Raw genomic sequence first — 7,485 nt, forward strand, 5'->3', positions numbered from 1 at the left:
AACTAATGGAACATAAATTATGGTGTATGTATCGAGAATGTAGAAAAAACCCAACCCCACCCAACCCGAGATAGTTTCTCAAGTAGGGTAGGGTTTTGAAAAACCTGACCCGAGTTGCAACCCTACTAATAACACAGCTGTTTAAATAATAAAAGACAAGATGAGCTTGTCCGATTTTTAACACATGGTGGGACCAATATCACCCATTTTATGTGGAAATAAACAAAGCCTTTTTCGAAAATGCAAATTAGGAGTGGTAATACTGAAAGGGCGTGGGGGTGAAAATATCATTTCCAGTGTTTATGTTGCCATAGTTGTGCTTTGAGAAAAGGGATTTGCTAGTATCCATCGCAGAAGGCATTTCACAGATGGGCTGTTTACTTTTTAACAGATTTTGTCTTTATTTATGAGGTGGCTGCGCTCACATGCAACAACAACCCATCGCGAAATGGCTCCTGGATGGACACTAGTAAATCCCTCTTTTTCAATGTCAAAAACTACATATCATGTATAGTAGGATAAGATGATTAGTTTGATTTTTGGGCCATCCAAAAGAAGGCTCTATAAGTAGAGGTAAAGGGGGTGAGTTGTCTAAAACAAGGGTATATAAAAATGAAGATGATATTCACACTCCATGGCTTCATTAGTGGCACTCCATCTTTTATTAATTGGCTCTTTACAGCAATTTGGGAACTGTAATACAGTAATAACTATTGGAAAGAAATTTATCGCGATGAAATGAAAATATCTCGATAAAAAGGATAAATGGAAGCCAAGGCCCTTGTTCAAAATTAAAATGATAAAAAAAACTACAGAATTGGAGGTGCGGGGAATCGAACCCCGTGCCTCTCGCATGCGAAGCGAGCGCTCTACCATATGAGCTACACCCCCGCTTTTGTGGTGAAGTAGGTAAAGGCATCATAATAATATTATTACTATGTTAAATTATTATACGACCAAATTTCACCCAGTTGAACAAGTCTTAGTAGGGGTGCAACTTGGGTCAGACTGACCCGAACCCAACGGTTTCAATCCGATTTTGGCTTGGGCTGGGTTGTGATAGGGTTGGGAAAAGGCAACTTGTTTTTAATTTTGAGTTGGGTTAGTGTTAAGGCTTTGGGCAACCCAACCTGTCCTTAGGGGTGTAAACGAGCCAAGCCGAGCCGAGCTTGGCCAGGCTCGCGAGCCTTACCAAGCTCGGGTTATATTAAGTTCACATCCCTCATCTTCCCTAGACAGCCCTATCTAGTGTAATTTGACTACTCTTTTTACACTACGGGGGGTGGTCCAAGTAACAAATGGGGTTCCAAAAAAGAAGTGACATATTTTGCCTCCCCCTTTCACTCCCTGGACAACCCTTTTAGTGTATATATTAAATTCTTAACGAGCCTTAACGAGCCAAGCCGAGCCTGGCCGCTCGGGCTGGCTCGACTCGTTAAGGATTCGAGCCGAGCTCGAGCGAGCTTCCAAGCCCGAGCCAAAATTGACAACCTTACCTATCCTCCATCCTGTGATTTTATCGTGATTTCTTAGGGTTATGTTATTTTTTTGTATTTTTGTATTTGGCCCTAGTTTAATACTAACCCAACCTAATCCGATTTGGAAAAACAGGTGGGACGGACAATCCTCAGAGCGAGATTCGGGTTACGGTTGAGGGAATGTTATCTTGGGTTGGGTCAGGGTTAGGGGTGCAACTCTGGTCGGTTTAGATAGGGTTAGGGCCAACCCTAAGCAAACCCGAGATAGCATTCCCTCAACCCTAATCCAACCCAACCCGAGGCTCGGGTTGAAGATGGTCAACCCCAACCCAGCCCGCCTCTAAATTTCTCAACCCTAACCCAATCCATCTAACCCGAAATAATGTCGGGTCGAGTCGCGTTCACCTTGGGCCAAACAGAAAAAAACAATAACCCAAAGGAAATCAAAGTAAAATTAGAGGACGGAGGTCGGGTTCAGGTCGAGTCGGGTTGCCAAGGCCTCAATCCTAACCCAACCCGAAAGTAAATCAGATTGGCTTTTCCCAACCCAACCTGAGGAAATGCTAACCCGACCCGAACTAAAATCGGGCCGGGTTGAACCAGACCCAATTGGCACCCCTAGTTAGGGTTGGCCTCAACCAAATCCAACCCAACCCGAGTTGGACCCCTTTTCTAAGCCTCAAATTTAAAAAAGCAACAATTTATATAGGGATCTTTTCTTTTTTTTTGACGGGCAATCTGGGGTTAGGCGGACCCCTACGAGATATATTAAGAAAAAAAGCATATTACAATCTTTCATAGAGGGACCCCAAGGAGTCCGATGACAAGACCTCTACAAGGGAGGGGGACAGAAAATTAGGGGGGATATTATCACCCTTACAAAAATAATCCTGTTTAGAAAGAATGACTGCTACTGCATTTCCTTCTCTCCAAATATGGGAAAAGTTTATACTGGGATTTGGAAAGCCTCTACATGCATCATATAACAAGGAGTTTGGAAGAGACAGTCATCTATCTGTGTTAAGAGTCGTTCTTGCAGGAATTTTCTGAAAAAGTTTGGAAAATAAAAAATTTCAAGAACGTCTTGCTTTTCTGTTGATTGATTACATGTAAAAAATTGTAACCTAAACCATCCCTGTTCGATTTTTATCTAGTGGGACCTTAAAGTTGTGATAATTTACGTCTAAATAAGCCACGACCATATTGCTTCCCTTTAAATTGACGAAACATAAAAATTCCAAGGAAACAAATTTCCACAAGAAAAGTTTTTCCTGCAATCCAAACTGTTGAAACCCCGGCACTTCACCCCGTCTGCGTGCTTGCAAACGGTAATGCACCATCTCTCCTTGATAGAGTCCATGTAATTGACTTGAAATTTAACTTTTTATAAGAAGCAAGTCACGTTCTAGATGTCAATTTTCTAATAAAATATTAAAGTAGGGAAACCCTGGTCCACTTTAGCCCTCCATGGGTGTTCCCCATACTGAACTGGGAAAAGGGAAATGATATACTCACCTCTTTTTCTTCCCCAGGCCACCCCTTGTAGTGTAAAAAGAGTAGTCATACTCATACATACATGTTTGGCGTAGGTAGGGGGTTCAATCCCACAAGATAAATAGGCTATACCCTCAATCATCCCCGTAGATGAATGTAAGTGTCTGATCTGTTGAGGTACTTATTAGAAACCTCTACGGATTGAACGGTTACAATCAACTTATGGAGATTATTTTTGTGGTACAGCCTATTTACGTTGTGACCCAACAGATGAACGATTTAGATCATCCTACAAAGTGGATCTCACTAGGGGTTGGGCCTGGGCCCGTAGCTCAACGGTTGAAAATTGATGATTTGTTTCTCAAATCTGAAAGGTTAGTGTAATACACTAGCTAATTCTTATCTCATGCGATAAATCTGAAAGGTTAGTGTAACCCCAGATCCCTACAAAAAAAAGACATTAAAGGGGACTAGATTATCATAATTTTAGCATTTGAATTTGGGTTAGATAGATGAGATGCATTTATTTGATGTAATCTTTGTTAGTCCCATAGCTTAAAATCATATTGAGGATCAGAGATTCTTAAGGTCTTGTTTGTTTTAGATTTTGAGAGCCTATTGTGAGTCCAAAACTGATTATTGGGCTCAAAATCACGTTTAACTTCGAGTCTTATAATCGGTTTTGGTTTTGGACTCACAATCGGTTGTCAAAATCTAAAAAAAATAAGGTTAGGCCCCGTTTGTTTTGTATTTTGACTTGAGGACATATTTTGTGTCCAAAACTGGTTATGGGACTCTAAAATTCGTTTGATTTTGAAGCGAATCGATTCACAAAATCTAAACGAATGCAATTTTGAGTCCAATTAACTCAATTTTGAGTCTAATAATCAGTTTGATTTCGAGTCCAATATTGAGTTTGGTGCACGCCCGTACTCTAATTTGCACAATTATTTGTCTATAAAGTTATCCTATTAATAGGCTAAACATCCTTATTCAAAAAAAAGAAGGAATAACTAATACCTATCCACACTCCTAGTTTCAATTATATCACTCCTTAGTCCTTACTCTGTCAAACCGTTTTTCTAATTGGTAGTTTAGAATTTTCTGAGAATCCCAAGAACTGTTTTTATTTGATAATCCTTATACTATATATATAAAGCGTGAATCAAGGGTTAAATTCTTCCTACCTTTTCTTTGGGCGCTGATATCCCCCCCCCCCCCCCCCCCCCCCCAAACGGCTGGTTAACGTATTCCCACCATTTGACCGGTCTCTCTCTCTCTCTCTCTCTCTCTCAACACACAACAGGAACAGTTGGTGGCCCCAACAGAAACCATTGGTGGAATGGTGGGCCCATCTTTGAACAACGAAGGCCCCGCCCATACCACACCGTAGGATAATCCAAACCGTCCATTTGATGGGCCATAAACGTAAATAGGTTATGTCCCAAAATATTTTTCCATAGGCGGATCCTAGCCCTCCGATCTAAATAGAAACTACATCTTATGCAACCTCTATAGATTGTAGGGTTGTGATCATCCTACGGAAATGATTTTTGGGGCACAACCTATTTACATTGTGGCCCATCAAATGGACGGCTCGGATCATCCTATGGTCTGGACGGTACACTTCATTTTCAAAAATATGGGTGGGGCCTAAATTGGTACGAACCACACCATAGGATGATCCAAACCATGGACGGCTTGGATCATCCTATGTTGTGGACGGTATGCTTCAATTTGAAAAATATCGGTGGGGCCTACGATTGGGCCTTAATGTTAGTGTACAACTAACTCCATAGGATTATCCAAACCATGGACGGCTTGGATCATCCTATGTTGTGGACGGGCCTTAATGTTACTGTACGACCACAGGATGATCCAAACCATTCATTTGATGGGCCAACCCTTTTGGGGGCACAACCCATTTACGTTATGGCCCATCAAATGGACGGCTCAGATCATCCTATGGTCTGGACGGTACACTTCATTTTCAAAAATATGGGTGGGGCCTAAATTGGGCCTTAATGTTATTGTACGAACCACACCATAGGAGGATCCAAACCATGGACAGCTTGGATCATCCTATGTTGTGGACGGTACGCTTCAATTTGAAAAAAATCGGTGGGGCCTACGATTGGGCCTTAATGTTACTGCACGACCAACTCCATAGGATTATCCAAACCATGGACGGCTTGGATCGTCCTATGTCGTGGACGGGCCTTAATGTTACTTTACGACCAACTCCATAGAATGATCCAAACCATTCATTTGATGGGCCACAATGTAAATAGGTTGTGCCCCAAAAATCATTTCCATAGGATGATCACAACCCTACAATCTATAGAGGTTGCATAAGATGTAGTTTCTATTTAAATCGGAGGGCTAGGATTAGCCTATGGAAATGATATTTTGGGACGCAACCTATTTACGTTTAGGGCCCATCAAATGGACGGTTTGGATTATCCTATGGTGGTATGGGCGGGGCCTATGTTGTTTAAAGATGGGCCCACCATTCCACCAACGGTTTCTGTTGGGCCCACCAACTATTCCTGTTGTGTGTGTGGAGAGAGAGAGAGAGAGAAACCGGTCAAATGGTGGGAAAGTGACATCCTAACGTTTAACGTTAGCTAGCCGTCGGGGGGGAATAGCCTACAAGGGGGGGGGGGGGGTATCAGCGCCCTTTTCTTTATTTCCATTTTTATATATAAAGGCAAAATGATGGGTTAAGTTCTTCCACCCTTTGCCGTTATTTCCGCTTGTGTCCCATTGCCATAATTCCAATTGCATCCCACATGTAAGGGTATTTGTGTCATATGCCGTTATTTCCGCTTGTGTTGTCAGCATTATTCCCTTACCATTAACTCATTTTGCTGATATCTAACATGAGAAATTATTTGAGGGTAAAATCATAATCTACATACAAAAAGTACCGACATGATACTGACAATTACGGCAAAAAACTACCAAGAAGAGGTAAAGACATATGACAATGACGAAAAAACTACTTTATATTACTCATGCATGACACTTGCAAAATATTGATGGATTCCGGGCACCTGAAGAGGAACTTACTCATGCATGACACTTGCAAAATATTGATGGATTCCGGGCACCTGAAGAAGAACAACAATTATGGAAACCCCTATTGATTGGAGGGCTAGGATAAGCCTATATTGATTGGAGGGCTAGGATAAGCCTATATTGATTGGAGGGCTAGGATCAACCTATGGAAATGGTTTTATGGGCACAATCGATTGATGTTGTGTTCCATCACATGGACGGTTTAGATCAACCTATGAAAATATAGATTAGAGGGTTCGGATAAACCTATGAAAATTATTTTTGGGGCACGACCTATGTAGGAAGTGGCCCATCCAAAAGAAATTTCTTTTCTTTTTGTCTAGGATTTACACATCAGCATTATTGTTTTACCATTAACCCCTTTGCTAATATCTAACATCTATCTCTATGAGAGATTATTTCAGGATAAAATCGTAATCTACATACGAAAAGTACCGACACCGTACATTTTAATAGAGTGAAGAGTGTCATCATCAAAATACGGTGAGTAGTGCCATTATAAAATATGGTAGTGAGGACATTAGCACTATATATAATTTCAAACCGTCGTTGTTACTTGGATGTTCCCACAAAGGTCGGGTTCAACCCGAATTTGGGTTGGGTCGGGTTAAGCTTTTTCGCAAATCGGGTTGGGTTGGGTTGGGAAAAATCAACCCCAATTGGAAATAGGGTCGGGTCGGGTTGGGCTGTCGGGCAACTCGAAACCCGAATTTGGGTTCCATCTGAAGAAGTTCTGTATATGCGTGTTTCTCTTTTTCAACATTCAAATAGTCTCCACAGTCCACAATGGACGGTTTGGATAATCCTATAGTGCGGCCCATATCGTACTTGAATAAAGTGAGAAGTGTGATCATCAAAATATACTAGTGCGGATAATATTTCCCTTTATTAATTGTTAGTCCCTGTTTGGTTTGGATTTTGAGAACCGATTGTGAGTTAAAAAGTGATTATTGGTGACTCACTATTGGTTCTCAAGATCCAAAAGAACCCGGCTTGAGTTGAGGTGGTCAACAATTGGTACCATATCAAATCGGGTCAGCCCGACTCAACCCAATCCGAATTGGGTCGGGTTAACAACCAAGTTACACTCCTAACAATGGCGAAAAAACTACTTTTCCTTATTCACTATGTGCGGGTCAAATTAGAGAAATGTTGATATTACGAATGCAGGACACCTTTGAAAATATTGACGAATTCTGGGCACCTTAAGAGGAACAACAATCATGGAAACCTCTATAGATTAGAAGGCTAGAATCAGCCTAAGGAAATGATTTTATGGGCACAACTTATTGATGTTGTGTTCCATCACATCACATGGACGGTTTAGATCAACCTATGATGTGGTATGTATAATTTTAAATGGATGCACGTGCATTACTGCATTTTTACTAGTAAGAAAAGTATCAAATGAGGAGGAGAAGAAGAGTGCCAC

The 7,485-nt window shown here is 41.2% G+C and overlaps 1 non-coding gene across 1 annotated transcript; it reads right to left on the reverse strand.

Moving 5' to 3' along the window:
- Positions 1–818: 818 nt before the first annotated feature.
- TRNAA-CGC (transfer RNA alanine (anticodon CGC)) lies at positions 819–891 on the reverse strand. Its single transcript has one exon. It is a non-coding gene; the product is annotated as a tRNA-Ala (tRNA).
- Positions 892–7,485: the final 6,594 nt, after the last annotated feature.

This window comes from Tasmannia lanceolata, unplaced genomic scaffold (genome assembly GCF_043159265.1).
Source record: "Tasmannia lanceolata isolate RefF3 unplaced genomic scaffold, GAP_Taslan_0.1 ptg000011l, whole genome shotgun sequence".
Lineage (NCBI taxonomy): Eukaryota > Viridiplantae > Streptophyta > Magnoliopsida > Canellales > Winteraceae > Tasmannia > Tasmannia lanceolata.